The following is a 21,245-nucleotide window of genomic DNA, read 5'->3' as shown; positions in this document are numbered from 1 at the left end:
GAACACATCATTTATGAGATACAGGAGGCCCCAACTCAAGAAGATAGTTGACTATGAAGAAACAGGTCTCATTCAGCACAATAACAACCCTGAAACTAACATCATGGATGGGAGATTGTTTAGGACCAACTGGTTTTCTACCTAAATGAAAGAAAGCTTGGGTTAGAAGTCTGGGGTTAATGACAGGTTCTCCAATCTTGTGTTAAGAATTCTATGATAGGAATTTTTATCATTATTAAAGACAAAGTCTTCTTCCTGACATTATTCTTCTGTTTTTGTATTTTACCTTTTTTTCTTTCCTTAAGAAAGAATGATTTTTATTCAAGCTAAGAAATCCTCAGGACATTCTTCTGCAGATGTCTATTCATACTTATGAAATAATCTCTTTTTTTCCCTAGTTTTATTGAAATATAATTGACATACAGCACTATGTATGTTTAAACTATACAACATAATGTCTTGAATTTCATATACTATGAAATGATTACCACCATAAGTTTAGTTAACATCCTTCATCCCATAAAGAGGAAAAGCTTTTTTTTTAATTGTGGAAATAATTCTTAAATAAAATAATAAGGCAATATAGGAAGAGTGATAAAAAATATGCATTTCCAAAATTGATAAAGTAAATTGACACTTGCTGGTCATTACAAATCGATGGCAAAAGTTTTTTTTTTTAATTTTTAGTATTTTTAGAGAGAGAGGAAGTAGACTCTTTTGGGAGAAAATTCATTACAGCTTTTAAATCTAAGACACTTTTATTCTAGTTATTAAATAAAATTAAAAAATGAAGATTTTGTATGTAATTGTATTTCCAATTTGTAGAGTAGTGTATATATGTCCATTTATTTCTATTCCTCACATTCAATAACTGTTATGTGTACAATAAGTAGATGATAAATAAACAGATAAGACGAGCAGATAAACAGCTAAACCATAAGTAGATGACAGAATAGAGAAATAGGTGCTAAGTCTTGACAACTGAGGAATCAGAGATCAAAAGTACGATCTTCAGTTTAGTTGTTATTTTGTGAATATGCAAAATTTTTAAAAGCCTAAACAATAAATTTTTATTTTCCGTTACCCCACACAAATACTGATTAAAATCTGAATTACTGTGAAAAAAGTATCCTAAGACTACTCAAAGAATTCACCATTGTAATATATAATCAAGATCTCCTGTATAAGGACATAATAAGTACAATCAATGAGACCTTTTCATTAGCCTGAATAGCCACTAATTTTATTGTTTTCCTAAAGTTCAAAAAAATTGTTTGTGGAATAAATATCAAATTATTTTTATTTGCAGTGCAAGAATTATTAGTTGTTTAAATAAATTAATCTATTGTTGGTGAAAAATTATCAGTAAACAATGCTCAGACAGTGGATACATTAGGGAACAAGAATAGGATTAATCATCAAATTAAGAAAAAACTCACGCACTCTGCTGTTATCTATGGGATACATTTCTTCTGGTTGTTGGTCTCTCCTTTTGTTAAACAAATGACTGTTTAGTCAAACATCTACTCTTTTAATCAGAATAGTATTTGTATAAAGTTAATAAAGAAACATAATATTTTAGTGTCCATTAGTATTCAGGTAAATTATATCAACTCTTACTTAGATTGTATCCAGGAGCTAATTTACCAAATGTTTGGAAATCCAGAAGAATTTTTTTCCATTTGGAAAACCTGGTAATAACTTTATTTTCTTACTAAATTTGAAAGTTACTTGTGTGTGTGTTTGTGTGTGTGTGTGTGTGCGTGCGTGCGCACGTACTAAACTTTTTTTTAAGTTCAATTTTTAGTTAAATATTCTCAACCAAGAAAAGTTGGAAAGAAAAGCAGGAAAAGAAATCACCCAGAAATTCTATACTCAAAAAAAAAAAAAGTTAATATTTTGAGTCTATGTATTCAGGATTTTCTAAGAGCAAACTTATTTTAGCAAAAAAGGTAACAATGGTATACACATTGTTTAAATGCTTTATTATATTCAATTAATCTATCTCTATATATATTTGCACTATCACTTATAAAATCTGCCCCATATTCCACTTTATAAATGTGTCCTAATTTATTTAACCAATCTGTATTACTACTCATTTACTTTGCTGTTGATTTTGCACCTTTCTAAAAGATGCTATAATTTCTATTTCATGAAATCTTTATTAAATCTAAGATACATTCCTGATAATGGAATTACTGAGCCAAAGACAACATCCACTTTTAGAGCTTCAGATTAGTATCACCAAATTCTCTTCTTGAAAAGATTTTATCAACTTACTCCCCCATGAACAGTATATTTGAATATCTGTTTTCTTGCATATTCACTGTCACTGGATATTGTTAAAACATAAAATAAGGACTTAGGCTCAATTATTTTGTTCAGACAAGGTATCTTACTGGTTTTTATTTGCATTTCTTTTGATCTCCTTATATTAATTTTAAAAATTCTTTATTGACCATTAGAATTATTCTTTGCTTTCTAATGTGGCATTCTATATATTCTGTATATTTTTCCATCTTTAGTACCTTAATTTTTGCTTTATTTTTCTGTATGAAAGTTATTAACCATTTGTGTGTTACAAATGAAGCAAATATTTTTCTAGATGACTGTTTGCAAATAGTCTTTCAGTAGGAAGATAGATTTTGGAATTAGGCAAACTTGAGTTTCAAATCTGCATTCTGTTCTTACTAGCCATGAGACTTTGGACAAGCCACTCTGCTCATCACGACTCAGTTTTACCATATATAAAATGGGGATGGTGAGACCTGTTTTGGCTATAAAGACTAAGCAATACATCTAGGAAATAGCAAGTATAAACCTAAAGACAGCTATGATTGTTTTCATTATTTGTAGTGTTTTAGACATTCAGGGTCTGCTCAAGTTCTATAAAACCAAATCTCCATCTTCATAGTTTCCAAAAAAGTCAACTTAAGAAAGTTGTTAAGATCTCAGACTCAGGAAACTGTCTGTCATTCATTCATTTATTTATAACGGAGGTACTGGGGATTGAACCCAGGACCTTGTGCATGCTAAGCATGCACTTGACCACTGAGCTATCCCCTCCCCACCTAGGAAACTGTCTTGAGTTGGAAACGTGGCTCTGGCTTCTAAGAAGTAGATGTTTGATTTTAGGCAACTTATTTAAACTTTCTGAGCCTCAGTTTTCTCATGTGAAAAAATGGATGGATATTAGTACCTATCGTATAAAAGTATCAAAACAATAAAATACAATATTGCTTATAAAGTAGCTAACATAGTGCTTGACACATAAAAGAATTCCCAATAAACTTCAGCCTTTAAAACTATGAGGATAACTGTCTGCCTTTAAGTGCTCTTTCATTTTTTAGGGTTTTCTTAATTGTTCAAATGGCATGAGAGGAATTCTCTAGATCACACTGTGTGACAGAATCCAGCTGATTATGATAGAGGCTTTCTTAACTGCCTTCTGATACTGGAGGGTCCAGTGGAACCCTCACCCTGGCTAAGAAAGTTTTTTATGGGGGAGTATCAGTGACTTTGCACTAGGTCTTGAGAAATCCACTAACATACTTTAATGACACTGTACTTGATGTTTGGTGTCTCAGCAAACACTTGCACATTTAACCTAACTGTAACATGTGGCCTTTTTACTCTCATTTTTGTAATATTCAAAATTAAAAGGTGTATCTTAAAGTTATTCTGGAATCTTAAAGAAAAAAGGCACATTGAACTACATGTGGACAGGACTAAGTCTAGCTCCCAGTGGGGGTAGAAGTTTATACTGATGGAAGAGGGGGCACATTCACCCAACATGACCCTGAGGAGGCCAATAAGGGAAAGTAGTCATTTCCTAGTTAGATTGTGAGGCTCAACCATCAGTAGCCCTGATTTTGCCTTCTAAAAAGAAGATTTTCAAGACCCATTCTGATCATCTAACTGGAAGAGGTCAAAATAATTGCTCGGATATGGGAACAGGGAGTGTGTATGTATGGGATCCTAGCAACTGACAGAGGCCTCTTTTCTGGATGCAAATATCACAACACAGGATTTACTTTCCCTCCCTCTTGAAGACCAAGCAAGATGGCTTTTCGTACCATATATATTCTTATTTCACTGTTTAACTGGTCCTTGTAGCAAAGGATTTGCAAATCAGGACAATTTCAATATGCAAATCCCTTCTCGGTTTCCCCCACCCCCACCTCGTGCAGTAGGACTTTATTTCCCTTGAACCATTTTCCTTTATCTTCCATTGGCTAGATTCTTCTTGATTAGCTGTGTAGAACACCCCGACTTTGTCCCCAAGTGTACTAGGTGTTTGGGCTCCAGAGATGGTATTTTCATCCTCTGGTTATAGAATTTTCCATCAGTCAGCCATGAATTTATGTAGAGGAGCACTGAAGCCGCCAACATAAATCCGACAGTTGAAGGAGTGACCCCATTCTCACTCATCCCTCATACTTGAGGAAACCCAGGGTCCTCTCCTAAGCTCATTAGTGTCAGCAGTGACATGTGAGACGTACCATCCTAGCTCTTCATCCACGTACTTTAACCAGAAGGTACAATCCTTTCTACAAACCATGCATCTCACTCATCTTTAAATGTATGTAGATTTCAATGTTAACTACTTCTGATTGAGGACTGAAAGCTACTTCTTAATGTAGGGGAAGAAAATGAGAATATTCTCGTTTAGCACCAGACACAATTATCCTTGTCCAAATTCAGTATGGTTCATGTTTCCTCTCAGCAAGATACCCATTTCCTATCTGTGGACGTAAATACTAAGCAGAGGAATGGCAGATCCTATTCTAGATACAGAAGTCTTATTATGCATTATTGCTGAAGATAATTCTACGTGCTTTGTAGTATTTACCATGTACATCCATTAAATTCAAGTCATATTTCTTTGTGCTACTCATCTCTGTCTAGGGAAAAATGCAAAAATCTTTGAACTAAGTGCCATTTGTGTGAGAAATAATTTGAAAAGGAAATGTTTTTCCTTCACAATATTTAATTTTATCAAATAATGAAAGGAAAAAATAGAACTTGACTTCCACTTTCTGGAAGAAAATACTATCCTTTGAGAAAAGCCTCTCATTTTGTGAAGTGGGCCCAAGAGACAGCTGGCATATTCAAGATATAACCACCACTCTGGAGAGCAATGAATACAAACAAATACAACAAAATCTGTCACTCAATGACTAATATTCATGAACTATCAACAGAGAAATCATGTTCATCATGCAGGCAGAAAACCTATTTCCTCCGTGTGTTACTGATAAAACAAACAGCATAAACAAATTATGAAAAGCCTAACTGTTTCAGGCCCATAGAGAATTCTACTGCTATTCCCGTAATTCCATAATTCAATTAAGCAATACCACAGGTAGAGCAGAGAACACAATTATAATCTCCAACAATATTGCCAGACACACCTCTTCCACGGGGGCACTCTTTCCCCAGATTTTTGTGGAAGATATTTGTGTGTCATAAATGAGTAAAAAGGCAAGATACAAGTAAAATGCATTTGTTATTTTTTTGCAAGGTTCATCCAGAGAAAATGTCAGATCTAAAACTCTCAGACGAGTCTGGTAAAGTCATGCTTTTATATCTTTCCTCATTATAAAGCTCTGGCTTCTCATTCTCCTCATGGCACTGATACAAGTTTAATTTATCATCCTCATCAATTCACATCCACTTAGCATTCATTAGACACAGTACCATGAAAAGCAGAAATCATTACCAAAAGTTACCTAATTTAATATCAGATAGAACTGACTCAACAGGTAGAGAGAAAATCTACTTCATCACAAGTTATTAAAATGTAAAATTTCATCACATAATGGGTTTGCTGTAGCTACAGACAAACAGCACCACAATTAGCAAAAAAATTTTGATGGTTAAAATCAAGCCTTGTTGATTTTGTGTTATTAACATTACAAGAAGCTTTCCAAATAATGCCAAATGCACAGATTTCAAATGTCCAATACTATTTCTCATTCTACTGGCCAAATACACTATCAGCCTTTTGGATGAATTGAAGATACAGATAAAAGTTACCCATTTAACCAACAGTCATGTAGCATTCAAAAAAACAGGTAATGAAATCTCATCTCCTTTCAATGGTGTGGCAACCCTTATATAAGAGCATTCCCATTAAACGTAGTACAGTCTTTTGCAAGGATTAGATCGAGTGCCTGGTCCCTTTGACCTTTGAGAGCCTGATTCATAAAAGCCCATTTTAACAGGGCAAGCAGGAGTGCTTCTGATGAGGAGAGCTGCCTCCTTGTATATCTGTTTGCAACCTCTTCTCATGGGTCCCCAAAAGTTCTGCTCCTTTTAGGGTGTCACAAGCAGGGCAAAGTCCACTAGTGGGGCTGCAGAACACTCTGACCCTCCCCAGCCGCATGCCTGGTCTGTCCCCACCCACGCTACGTGCAGGGGAGAAAGTGCTGCTCTGAGGTCCAGGTGTTCATCAGGAAAAGAGCGGGTACACCTGGGAGAGGCCCAGAGACGCTAGGCCTGAGAGTAGCACATAGACTTTTACATCAATTATAAGTAACAGAGTTAATTTGAGGTGATTCTGGTTAAAAAAAAAAAAAAAAAGTAAAGATGGTTTTAAAAGTAAAGACCCAAACAGGTGTCAAACACAAGGGCTACATGAAAATGTTAAGAAGTTTTAAACTCTAAAAAATCATGGTGTCTACTCTCCATCATCTATATAAATCTAAAATAAGAACAAAACTGAATCATAAAATAAGAACATTCAGTAAAGTTCTAATTTTTCTTTTGATAGTATTTTTAACATTCACACAAAAGTTTCTTACATTTTTCCCCAAAATATTTCTGAGGTCCTACCTTGTGGTGTCTTGTAAACATGCTTAATCTGTCTCTTGTACAGTCCCACCACGATAGCAGGTATCAATTCTTTATAACATATAGAAGCAACCATGTCACCTTGGTCAAATCACTTCCTCTCCCCAGGCCTCAGTTTCTTCACCTATGAAAGAATTGAGTAGAACAAGGTTGACTTTCTAACATCCTGTATTGCAAGGAATCGTAAGAAAATAAGAAGTGTAATAGTATCTCCTTTTCACAGATGAAAAAGTAGATTCAGAATTTAATGCATAATTTGCCATAGTCTTAAAAAGGAGCATAAATGTTGAAAATGCCAGGTGAAAAGGAATTTCTGCCTAAGTTTATCTAGTATTTGCACCACTCCTGCCAAATGCAAGCACCGTGACTCAGCCTCATCCTTGTCATCGAGCCCTACTTCATCCATCAAGCTTTCCCAGGCTATTCCAGTGCTAGAATTTTCATTAAACTTTGCTAAAATTCTACAAGACTTCATTACATATTACCAAGTAGCATCTGTGATCTGCTTACTTGAAATCCAAGACATAGTGAGTACTTCTTAAAAGGGACTATTTCTTGGATTTCACTATATCCCTCGCATAATTTAGAAAGCTAGATCATACAGGGGGAGGTGATAAAAATTAGCTGTTAATTTCTTTGTCAACCCTTGACTACTGAGGAAGTAGTAAATACACAGAAAACAATACACGAGAACTCACTAGCTTCACACCTAGCCTGGTCATGTCCTCTCCCTCAAACAACTGTTTTCACCTGCCCAGAATATCCCTTTTTCTATTAATAATGCTTTCGTTGACCTAGCTTCAAGTTATCAATATCTGTTTAGGAAATCCTAAAACGTACTTTAAATTACACATGAATTGTCTAAAATATTCTGACATACATTGTAGAAAGAATAATTTACTATTTTTTTAAATGATATGTTGATCCAATAATTTTATTATTCAGTTAATACAACTGAAAATTCTCAATATGTTTATAATAATACATTTATTTCTACGAATTACTATAGTCCTTCTTTTTACCTATTATCAATTTTTTTCAGGATGGAATTCAATCATCCACTACTATTTAATAGGACAAAATACCATAAACCACTAACATATTGTTTCCTTGCGGATGCCTTAATAAGAGCAACATTGGCTTATCATTCCTAACAGGGAATTTTATGTGATGTACACATTTTTTTACACCTAAGAACATATGGAAAAAATGGAAAATTCAGTTTTCCATCATGGCACCTTACCACTCTCAATTCTGGATGAACTAGTAAACAATAACATCACAATACCTTACCACACAGATTATCCCTTGTTAGATACCATAAACACATAGGTAACAATTTTAACAATCTCGTGCCAGTATTTGTTTACCCCCCAAAAACATCTCACACCAGCAGTAGAAACTAGATCTGTCAAATACTGAGTCATGAAAAGTGATCCAGATAATAAATGATTTTCCATACTTATTATCTGAACTGCCACCTGATATACCTCCTACCATGAGTGGAGGAAAAGATTGTTTATAGGCTTATATGTTTTTTTGGTAGAAATTATTTGAAGAGAATGGACCCAACTCTACTTTGACAGTACAGTCCTTTGAGGAAGATTTCTAGGTTTCTTGGTCAAGAATCTCACAACTAAAGCTGGGAGTTGAAAGAGATATTAATAATTACCTAGACTAGGAACTGGAAACTCAAATACCTAGATGAGCCAGATAGACAATGTAAAGTAGCACACTGTATGCCCATCCCATGTGCACAGTAGCTACTGACTTCAGACAACACTTTGCATTGCAATAATGTAGGCTGGTGTTGCCATTTTTTCAAGAAAAGCCAGAAATACTGATTTACATATGAAATCTTCCCATCATATACTACCTCACTCGGGTTCAATGCAAGTCATTTTGTCTCTTCACCTACAAAACTATCAGTCTCTTGAAAGTAGGAGCCAGGACTCTCCTACTTATTCAAAAGTGTTAGCTGAGAGCCAAGCCTAAAGAAAGCATGACATGGGTATTTTGATTCACTGACAGACGTGACTAACTGCTCGTGTCTTTTCCAGGGCAGAGGAGGCCACTCTCCATAGAGTTGATGTTCAAAATTACTTTAAAACTACAAATTAAATCTATTATTAAATACAAATTTAATCTTAAGGTTAAAAGAATATCTAAGAATCTTAGAAAAGTGGTGCCACAGGGGAAAAGAGCTAGGTTGGCAATAAAAAAGTAATTCTAAGCAAAAACTCAATCTGATAATACAGAGTAACCATTAGTCATACTGGAGACACATACACACACTACAAGGAAGAAATATGAAATGCATATAAAAAGATAAATTTCCATTAAATTTATTTTTTTCACTCTGAATAACTGCTGGGTGCTTTATAGGAAAACAAAATCTCAGATACCTATTGGACATCTAACCATAAATCTAAAGTTGTACTTTTTGAGAAAAGAATTTTCAAACCCTGTTTTTACAAAATATAGCTTCATAGTTGGTCACATGATGTGGAAAATAAAATGAACTGCCTACAGTAGCACTATCCTAATAGACAAAGAATGTGAGTTACACATATAATTTAAAATTTTTAGCAGCCATTTTTAAAAGTAGGATTAAACACTGAAAATTAATTTTCATAAATTTTCTCTAATTCAATATATCCAATATTCTAATGCAGCATGTAATCTATTTTTTTAAATGTACAAGGTATTGTACATTTTCTATCCTCAGTCTTTGAAATCCAATGTGCATTTTACAGTCACAGAACATTTAATTTGAACTAGTCATATTTCAAATACTTAACAGCTGTATGTGCAGCGCAGATACAGAAAAAACTAGGCTTTCTCTGTACAAGTTAGATAAGATCTGATATTGTCAATGTTACCTCCATGAATGAGCATAGTCAAGAAAAAAATGGCTCAAGTTTCTAGGAAAATGGTGACAAGAGTGACTTAAAATAGCTTTGTCTGGAATTTTTCTTCTTTGAATTCTGTTAAGAGTCAATAACAGACTCTTTTTCTAATCATACTATGCTGGTGTTGAGTTACTGTCTATTCCTTCCCAGGACGCTTAATGCTTACCTCCTAAATTGTCTTTTAGGAAGGTTAGTGTAATAAGCAAATCCCAAATGATTTGTCCCAGAAATAATTAAACCTCATTTTCAAATCTACATCTCAAAAGAGCTATCTTTCTTGAGAATTAGCAAATCTGTACTAATTTATTTGTTTATACATATTACTATTACAAGGCTGAAATTCCACTCTTCTCATGCAAAGCAGACAAATCTGCTATACTTAATAAACATTTGCTGCAACAAAGAAGGAAATATTTGCATTATTTCCATAGGATTGAGATTACTTTTCCAAAGTGTATTCTTACATTAATGACATCAGGGAGAGAAAGGAATGCACAGATTTCATTTATATTTCTCTGCTTTATTTTAGATAATCCAATTACAAGCTAAAATATGAATCCCTGAAAATACTGGTATCAATGTGAGGTGTGAGAGGTGTGTGTGTGTATGTGCGTGTGCTCATTGTTTTTATGTCCTTACCCTCCTTAGGTTTATTGGAGCTGGAAGGAAGAGGAAGAGGCTTGTGAAAAAGAAGGGGTGGCACTGAGGAAATGGGCTATGAACCCGTATTAACATGAAGGCCGTGGGCTCTTTTTGTGACTTAAGATAGAAAGATTAATTTCATTAAGAGCCCCACACACACCTCCAGGATCGCTTATCACAGCTCTTCAGAGAGGAAGTGGCCATTTTTTGTTGTTGTAAAACAGACAGTGCTTGTTTTTGTAGCCCTGACCTAAGAGCTCTCCCACTGTATCTCTGTGTTTGCAAACCTCCTCCCTGAGTCCAGTAGCAGGTGTGAGGGAATTAAAAACAAAACATTTAAGCTGTGCAGTCCCTTTCCCATTTAAGAGCTCTGTTACCATTTGAGTTCTTGGAAAGGCAGAGCTGAGGTTGACAGCATGATTATATGAAGCGGCTGCTGCCAACTGGCAGACATTTTCCAAGGTCACGGAGTGAAATATATTTCTAGCCTTTTATTTTGAAGTTTAATATTTGCATTTGTTTATATAAGTTGGAGTCTGTCAAAGAAAAGTTTCCATCTGGAGAAAGGGAGACCAAAAAATAGAAGTGCAAGTTTTCGTGCGATGGAATATTTGAAGTTGAGGGGAAAATAAGCCTCCATCAGAAATCTAGAGGAGTCAGACTACCAGCACATGCCTTGTTTCTGCAATTGTAGCGCATCCATTTCCAAAACCCTGAGACTTGCTGGAAACAACGTCTTCCGTAAGCTGTGGTCTTGTCTTCTCTCTTTGGATAAATCAACCCCAGCAAGCCAACTGAATCTATACACAACATAACCCACATGCACAAGTCGGGCCTCTAGGTACATAATTAGGTGCATCCTACAGGTTCGCAAAGGCTTCCTGAGTCTGCTTCATTTTAATGTGGTCATTCCTGCTTGTTTACCAGGAAGTTCCTCACCAGGTCTTTGGAGAACTGAGTTACTTGGTTCATGGCCTTGGGTAGAGTGGTGGATGACATCTGTTTACCTCGGGGGAATGGTGAGTATGAAAAAAGGAAAAAGGCCCATGCAATATACATTTTGGTTACAAATAAGCTTATTCTTCAAATCACAATTCATTTGCGATAGCCTAGTAAATACTGACATATTTTCCCAAATACAAAGTAAATCCTATTACCCCCTAATTTATAGGAATGGATCACACCAACATAGGAGTCTTAAAGATGAGAGAATCCTCCTCTGTCCTCCCTCAGCCTGACTCCAACATGCAACACACACTCCACATACTCACATATCACAAATGTACACAAACACACAACACATGCTCATAGTCATGTACACAAACATAAACATGCACATACACACCACCCATAAATACACCTCATTAACACATCCAAACACACATTTCCTGAGCATTTGACACTGTTTTACCTAATGGTTGTTTCTTCTCATGAAAAACCAGCTTCAGTGTTTCCTAAACTTATTAGGTAATTTATTAAATCTTCCTAAGACTATTTCCCCCTATGAAATAAGGATAATAATCATAATCCCATACTGTGTTATGAGAATTAAATAAAGTAAAACATGCAAACTATGTAGTAAAGTGCCCATTATAGGGTAAGGATTCAGTAAATGCTGGAAATTATAAATACATTATCAGAACCCTGCAACCACGGTTGTTCTTCTAACAGCTCTATTTCACTTCTGAAAGGGCTGTGAGGAACAATATCCCAAAGACAAGGGACAATTTACCATGGGTTTTACATTTGTATTATACCCTTTCTCACAGTAAACACTTCAGAAAGCATCCTCATGTCCACAGTTTACATGATAATCTGGCTTTATTTCTGTTGCCAGTTGGAGAAGTCATTGGTGGCATAGCTAGGGAGTCATCTTCTGGGAAATATGTAAGAAATGATTAAATAAATATAGTAATAAATCTATATAAATAAATAAGAAATGACTATAGGACAAGAAAATCTATCAGTATGCATGTGTATGGCTCTGCACAGATGTTCAGTGACCCCACAGAAGAAAATGTCAAAATACTCTCGAATGTGCTAAGCCTATGCCAAAAAAAAAAGAACGAAGCACAAAGAGGTATTTAAGCAGCCATGCTAAAAGTAATAAGCTGCCAAACACATAGAAATGTATTTTTAGAGTTGTTTTTATTGGCAGTCATGCTCCTTTATAATATTGTCAAACACTAAGTTGGTACTGAATAGACCAACTGGCTCAAAGTACTCAGCTTTCTAGGACATTGGCTTTTCAACCTACGATTTTCTCCAGGCTGATTCTACTAGGTTGCATGTCAGCTTCAGTGAGAATGATTATCTCCACTGCAGCCTACTTAATAAAGAGCCAGTGAAAGACAGGCGTTAGCCCTTTGTGGGCTTGTCCATTAGTAAGACAGCCTACGATTAGCAAAATGCACCTTATTATGTGGCATCTATTCCTCACAAGTCAAAAAAATCCCCATATAGTAAGTATTTTCCATGGAGTATAATAACTAATTTTGGAGAAAAGAAATACTGATCTTTTCTAAGACTCAGGCAACACTTTCCTTGATCTCTGATTTTAGTACATGTGGGGAGCACATATGGGAATGAACTTGGTTTGATGCATGGGTCTCGGCAGGATGGACTCTTTGGTACCATCTGCAATTTGCCCTGCAGACACCTTTAAATCACCCAAGCATCACCAGACTGGTAACTGTGGCCAAGAAGAACCCTACTTACAATATCTCTTCGTACTCTTCCAAAATAGCATTCACACTGCTGCCAGATCAGTCCTCTTTAAACAAAAATATGGCAACATCACTCCATTAATAAAGATTCCTGCCTGACTTCCCCATTATCTACTTGACAAAGTCTAACTCCTGGCCTGAGCCCTCTGGAAACCACTGCTGTCTACTGACAGAGCCTCACCTCTAGGTACTCTGCCAACACAGGCTTCTATGAGCCCAGCATTCAGAACTGGTAGTTCCCCAAACAACTCATGTTTTATTCCCTACCTCCAAGCCTTTGCCAATCTTACATTAGTTTGCTAGGGCTGCCATAACAAAGTACCAGAGACTGGACAGCTTCAGCAATGGAAATGTATTCTCCCACAGTTCTGCAGACGAGACAGTCTGAGAACAAGGTGTCTTCCGAGGGCTGTGATGGAAAATCTGGATGTAAGACCTAGTCTCTCCTTGATGTGCACATGTGTTCCCTCTGTTTGCCCATCTGTCTCCAGATTCCCCCCCCCCCCTTTTTTTTTTTAATCAAGGCACCAATACAAGGTATTGTATTAGGGCCTATCCTAATGACCTCATTTTAACTTGGTAAAGCCCTAAACTTGGTAAAGATCCAAGTAAGGTCATATTCTAAGGTAAAGTGAACACTATTCAACCCACGACACTGCCTCTCCACCTGGGTTACCCCACCCCATCAGCTTACTGCCATTGAGTAAATAATTATTTAACTCTTAAATACCTGTTCAGACATGTCCTCCTCAAAAAGCCTTTCCTCACTCTATCACCCTTCGTCTCTCTCCCCTCTGGGCTGCCTCTTTGCTTTGAAAGTACTTGCACTTTTTCATAGATTGATAATTTACTACCTTATACATATGCATATTATTAGTGTAGTAAATGTTTTTCTATTGTTTTAGAAAGCTCTGAGGCCACAGTTTTCTTCTATCATATTCTTAGCCCCCAGAATAGTGCCTGGCACATACTAAGAATTCAATAAAGGCTTATTAAATTATTTGAAAGAAAGATAAAAATGAAACACTGCTTGGAGTCTTTCAGATAAATCTTATAAGGGAAATGTTTTACCTGCACCAGGGCTCAAGTGTTTTGAAAAGGGTGAATGTGCTAAGATCTCATCGGAAAATACCTTTTGATTTATTCTTAGATACTTTAAGAATGCTAAATGTATCATGTACAAAACAGTTTTTGAGAAAAACAGGAGACTCTGAGCCAATTGCTGCTCCCTACCAAGAGTTTTACATGACCAGCTTATTTTCTTATCAAAAATAATCTACAGTCTTTAAAGGACAAGCTGAGATTTTGGAAAAATAATTGGTTGCAGGTTTTTAAACAACTGGGTAGAATGTTGCAAGAATCTGAACTGCATTTATTCATGTGGGGAGGAAAGAGCACAGTTGAGCAGTTGGAGGAAGCGTCCCCATTGAGGTAAGCAGGCTTGATGACACAGCTCTCCTCCACCCATTCATCATCTCAACCTTCTGTACAATCAGGGAGTGAAAGAGTGTCCCCTCCCTTCCTCTGAGGCACACACAAGGCGACAGGGCAGTCCAGACCTTCAGAATATTTGTGTCCAAACAAAACAATAACTACTTGGGATCCTGAGGAAGCAGGAATTGGGTAAGGATCTTCCCACCACCCCTCTAAATACTAGCAGCACAAACAATGCCTAATCTGCAAAACCATCCTTCTCTGTAGATAGGAATCATTTAATAGCTTTGAGCATCTTAAATTAAAAAAAAAAAGCAAACCCTTGGAAGGCAAAAATTTCAGTTATTTTCAAGTTTAATATGCCAAGGGGTATTTGGTGATTGCAAGGATCCTAACTGACACAATTGTTGATTATCATATTGTGTGCTTGGTCTACGCGTTTGTAGACACATTTAAAATACTTTCATACTACGCAGAGAAAAGTGATCAATTCAGAGCTCAAGACATCCTTGTTAGCACTGTCTATACAGCACCATTCCTAGAGCTTTTCCTGTTTAACGTTCACAGATGAAAAGTGCTTTGGAAAGAAGCTGTTGCTATGATAATCGATATGGGGAGAAACATGCAAAATATAGCTTAAATGTATATTTAATATATCCATGTAAATTAGAAAAAAAGCAGTATTATGGTATTTCAGACAGTAGGACATAGCGCCAAGTAAGAATAAAAAGGAGTCCTAGGTTGAATGAATTATGCAAGCAGAGGTCTCTTGAAAAAAGAAAAAGAATACAATATAAGCATCTTTATATCTTCTAAGCAGCCATTCTTATAGATCACATAAATAACTGATTATTATTTTACATTCATTTTTCAACGGTATATTATGAATTATTTTGATTACTAGTTTACAGAACAAAAACACACAATTCAAATATTTTCATCAAAGATGACACGGGGCCAACTTTTTCATTTAAATGCTGTATTTTGTCCATTCTTGGCTCAAGCTTTTCAATTTATTAGATTTCCCTGGGATATATTTTCCTTGCTTTGCAGCTTGTTCAAGTTTTCTGTTGACAGAACATGGGCTCATAATGACCTTGGCTTAAAATACCTTCACTTGTCCTGTAAGTCCTTGCTTTATCTTCAAAACACTGGTTAATTCCATGCCTTCCCATTCTCTGATTTAACTGCTAGCTTTGATCTTGCATCAATATATGTACATTTACAGACACAGAGAAACACAAGGTACACACACATATACTATATATATATATATATATATATATATATATATATATATATATATTATACACACACACACTAGGACATGAATGTGTACACAGTAATATATGCTAGATTCTAGTGAGGAAGAATGGTGTTACCAAGGGTACCAGGCTGGGAGTTAGTAACCCTAGGTTGATTCTTGATCTGACACATGGTTGAGAGCCCCTGAGTGAGTCACAGTCCATAAGCCTCTATCCCCCACTGCCCTAACTTTGAAATACACAATTCGAACTAAATGAGCTTTAAGAGGTCTTCTAGCTCTTTCAATCTAAAATACAGACTTTGTGAGCCCTGTCCATGTTAGGTCATAATGTAATTGAAAATGTTTTAGAACTCTTAGGACTGGTTTTAAGATACTAGTGAATATTAGAAACAAAGGCTTGTAGACTCTGAACCTATTTGCTTCTCAATAGAGTAAAGCAAAGAATAGCTGTGATTACAGCATCTTGATCACTTAGCTTATTGTCACTCTTTCAACTGGAAATCTTTAAAATTGATTACAACAACAAAAAACATTTGCAAGCAATGTTCTTCAGCTGTTTGCTTTGTTTTGGTTTTATTTTTATGAGGAGATTGAGAAGGATATAAAATTGGAGATAGACTGGGAATAAGATGAGGTGAAGATATTTAAGAATAATAGCCATAGCATCGTGACTCCAGAGCAAGGCGAACTGAATACATTTGGAAGAAATTATATGAAGTCCTCATGTGAACTACATTCCACACTGAGTAAACACATGCAGCTACAATAGCAATAAAATGCATGAGATGACTACATCGCCTCTCTCCAATTTAGTCAGAAGAAGACACATAAGCTTTAAAATAAATTCACTTCATGGATAGTCTGAGATACTGGCACAGTAAAAACACCATGCATACACAGCATTGGATTTTGCTATAAACAACAAGACGATGCCAAGAACATCAATTTTTATCCCTCACTGCCACAAAAAACAGAGATTGCAAAAAGCAATCCAATGGGGTGCTTGTTAATAGACATTTTGTTTTATGCTTCAAAAGGGAATTCCTTTTCGTTTTCGAAGAAACAGTTGGAGTTTACATAACTCAAGCATTAAAAAAAAAATCCTCTACCGAATCCACATTCCTTCTTGACCATATTCTGAAAAAGGTTAAACTTGTCAACACCATCTTAACAATTTACATTTAATTGTAAAATGAATTTCTGAAAGCACTGAGAGAACACCCTTCTGGGAGGAATATTCTTCCATCAGGGTTGCCTAACCAGGGACCGATTCTTTTCCTGAACAAGACAAAAACAGCTTACAACTGAGAGAAACAGCCAGGTCTACAGGAGTGAAACTATTTGTCTGGAAAGCCCAAGAAATAATAAGCATTTGAACATAAATGACCATGAGAAAAGAGGGCTAAATTCTTAAAGTTTGTCCGGTATTTAAAAATAAAGCTTTGTTTGTATTAAGAATGCCCTTGGACTTAAAAAGAAGCAGTTTTAATTATGTGTATCATCCACACACTGGTCCTACAAATATATTTAATATCTGTCTCAACAGGAAAATCCAGATGTTGACGGAAACTGTATACTTTAAAGAGTAGAAATCATTATTCTTGATGCCTCTAAGATCATCACTTCTTTGGGGGTCAAGAAAAATAACCAGAACAGTGTTCAAAGCTGGCACATTCACAGACTAAAAAGTACTTCTTGCTATTTGTCCTTAGTGGTATCTCTGACTAACAAAAGTCCAGAAAATTTTCCTATTCCAAATTCAAGATCATCTCAAACAACAGAAAGCTCTAAATGGTAATCAAAGAGCTATAAAAATCTTTCCCCTAAAGGATAACACTGAGTTTCATGATGACATTTGTTTAAACAATAGAGAACTGAAATGTTTATTTTCATTATTCTGTAATTTTTTTTAATGCATTAAGAGTTACCACTCATCAGAGTTCTTGGATTCAAATCTCAGTGCTACTCAGCTGACCTTGGGCAAATACTTAAGTTAACCCCTGTAGTCCTGAGCTATCTCATCTGTTAAATGAGTCAGATAATACCTCCTTAATGCAGTTTTTGTGAATGTTAAATGAGATGTTGCATGCAAGTCAGTTGATATACTGAGCACAAACTAAATACCTGATCTCTGATAAATTATAAATGTCTAGATTACAAGCCCAGATGACCACTGTTTTTCCTTAAGGATTCTTTAACAACACAGTGTGAAAGCTATATCCTAATCAATACAAACTATGATAAGCAAATCATTACGACTGCTTTATAACAATTATTAATGAGAAAGCTAATTCCCATAGCATACTTCTTACGGATGCTCTAAAGGAATGGTACTTTAATTGATGCTAATTTAGGTTCTTCTGCATGTTTTACAAAAGAGATTATCAAAGCAAAAGTATAAGGAAAAAAGAATGGAACATGAAAATGGGAGCTGTTTTCATAATTTATGGAAAATTTTTTAATTCCATGAAATCTTAATTTTGCAACCCAATCAATAGTCTGTTTGACAATAGTACATTTTTAAAACAGTGTAAGTCATTCACATTTTAAAAATTTATTTCATAACTTTCAACATTTTTATAAGGCTGATCCAAAATACAACATTTTTAAAATTTTAAGTGGAAGATTAAAATAGTCTCTTAATTTTTGCCTTTTCTTAAATGCTAATGATATAAGTTTTTTTCCACTTTATTTTAAAGTTTAAAGTACACCAATCATTGTATGTAAAATTTGTATATATAGCTCTTAAAATTTAAATTTTAGTGCTAATGTCTTCTCCACTCTGCACATCACCTTATTATGAATTCAAAGAATCCCTATACTTAGTTATTCCTTATTATTTCAGAAATATTGCTACTTTGGGCAACTTTTTTCTCTAGCATGTCTGTTAATTAAATAAAAAAATCTTTTAAAACTATGTAAGTTTTCCCCAATTATGTGGTATTATCAGAATGTTTTAAATTTCTATCTCAAAAAAAAACTAATTTTCTCACAGAAGTATTAAGTATAATTTTTAAAATCATTGCTTTTTAATAGATTATTAAATTATCCATTCCATACACCTCATTAATCATTTTAAGAAGGTACACAGTTTAAAAATGCCCAGTGTTGATGGTTTTCATTAAGCCAAGGCAAAATTAAAATAAGAGGAAGTAAATCCAAAGAAACTATATGGAATAAAATAATGAGAGCAGAAATTAATAAAACAGAATTAAACACAGATCTTAAAAAAAAAGCCAAAAATTAATAAACTTTAGATGCGACTAAAATAAAGAAAAAGAAAGAGGAAAAAAACACAAACAGCTAATATCAGGAATAGAAAGATGGGAATCACTACAGTTCGTAGAATCACTGAGCAGCAAATGAGAGTAAAATATAAATAATTTTAGCCCAATAAATTTTAAAAAATGGACACATTTTGAGGAAAATACAAATGGTCAATGTCCGTACGAGAAGGCACAGAATATCTGAGTAGTGTGTATCAATTTTAAAAAGTTGAATCTGTAAATAACCTTCCAATAAAGAAATCTCCAGATCCAAGTTATTATTTATTTCTACCAAACATTTAAGGAAGACATAAAACCATTTTCACACAAATTTTTCTAGTGCTCAGAAACAGAAAATACTTAAGGAATTTCTTTTTGATACCAAGAGAACTTGATTCCAAAATCTGACACCGCCCATTTATTCAGTTTCTTACATGATCTCAATAATAAATGGGAGGTGGATGGGTGCTGTGTTTGAGTGCAAAATTCGATTAAAACCATGAGCCAACAGCTACAAATAATTATCAGACAATTCACATCAGCATTCAACGTGTGTAGTAGTCCAAAACAGAACAAGAACAAAGTGGAGGAAACAGAGACTAGGCAAGGAGGCTGAAGTAATATATATATATATTTTTAAAGTATGTATCTTTTAAGAGGTAAGAAAACAAACTGCAACCATGAAACAAAGTGCTATAGAAAAGGAGTATATTACAGCTTACCTGGGCAGAGACGGAGCAGAAACAGCCACCGAAACCAGGAACGGGTGTTGACGCAGGTAGGACAAACTGAACTGGAACTGACTAACTACTAGAGTGTGGACAACTCTTCCAGGGCCCCTAGTCACGGGGGGACTTCCACAGTTTTTTTTTAGTTTTACCTCCAGGAGTTCAACCAGGGAATAACAGTAAAAAACGGAGAAAAATCACCCACAGCTTCCAGCAGGGAGAGAGGAAAGGAAGCCATTTTGAAACTTCTTGCCCCAACACTCGGTGCTTAAAAAGGGCTGCCCTCAGGAGAAACCAATTAAGCAGATTCCAGCCTGCTGGGAAACAATCAGAGCCTGATTGACCTAGGGAAAGGGGAATACCCAACTCTAGTCAGCTACTGCTGTCGTGTCCCACCAGGGAGAAAAAAACTGAGAAACTCTTGTGAAGTTTATAGTCAGAAGCATAGGCTCACTGAAAAGGAAAATGTTTAAAAAAAAAAAAAAACAACGGGAGGGAGGTGATCTTGAATACTAAAAGGGTGGTAGAAGAAATAAAATACTCAATTGAAGGTTTGGAAGCTAAAGATGTAGAAGGTAGGGCAAAACACAGTATCAATAGAAAATAAATGTATTTATACTGTCAATTCGGTAAACTCTTACAAATTTACCATCTTTTAACCCAAAAACACCAACAAGGAAATTTCTATGAATGTTAAAAATTTCTGTTTCCTGCCAAGAAAAAAAAAAAATGTGTGCTCTGTCAGCCGCAGGAGGCTGGAGAGGGATCCGAGGTGAGCTGCCCAAATGGAAGGCGTAAGGAGCTGACATAGAGCAAAACACCACTTTACTGCAGTACAAGCGGGTGGCGCGCCCTCAGGTGTACGCGCTTGTCCTTTTATTAGGCCCGCGCATGCGTATTGTTCATAATGCTGACTCATGCTACTAGCGCATGTGTACATTTACTTCTTACCTCACACACATGCAAGTTATTGTGACCTCTGACCTGGGTCCCACCGCCTACTCACTTAAGGCTGCTGACAGCTTCTATTTGCTTAAAAGTAGCAGCAAATCAATTGTTCGTTTAGAACAGTCTTTGTCAAGGTAACCCACAACAGAAAAACATTATACAATATAACCAATATACAAATAAATACATACTCATCTAAATGAAATAAAATTTCACGATATAATATATACCTTTACTACATGCTATGCACTCTAGCCTATCCCATCTTATCTTGCTTAAAGAGCTAAACACTGCTACTGAGTCCCCCTAAATTGATTTCACAACATTCTAGGTAGGGCCATTCATTTAAGAAATACTGCCTATTTTAGACTTAATATATAATGAAGCTTGCTTCACATTTCCCTTTTTACTGTTTTTTCACTCGTGAAATTATAGCAATACTATAGATTATTACTGTTTAAAGG

General features: G+C 35.4%; 1 long non-coding RNA gene across 1 annotated transcript in view; it reads right to left on the bottom strand.

Moving 5' to 3' along the window:
* Nucleotides 1-21,245, bottom strand: part of LOC116154382 (uncharacterized) — an 873,015-nt gene that overhangs the window by 305,954 nt on the left and 545,816 nt on the right. Inside the window, exon 9 of the long non-coding RNA XR_004138267.2 lies at nt 6,841-6,982. This is a non-coding gene — a long non-coding RNA (uncharacterized LOC116154382). The remainder of the gene's footprint in view (nt 1-6,840; nt 6,983-21,245) is intronic.

Source organism: Camelus dromedarius, chromosome 6 (assembly GCF_036321535.1).
Source record: "Camelus dromedarius isolate mCamDro1 chromosome 6, mCamDro1.pat, whole genome shotgun sequence".
Lineage (NCBI taxonomy): Eukaryota > Metazoa > Chordata > Mammalia > Artiodactyla > Camelidae > Camelus > Camelus dromedarius.
Note: the sequence above shows the minus strand (reverse complement) of the source record. Positions and strands in the feature narration are given on the sequence as shown.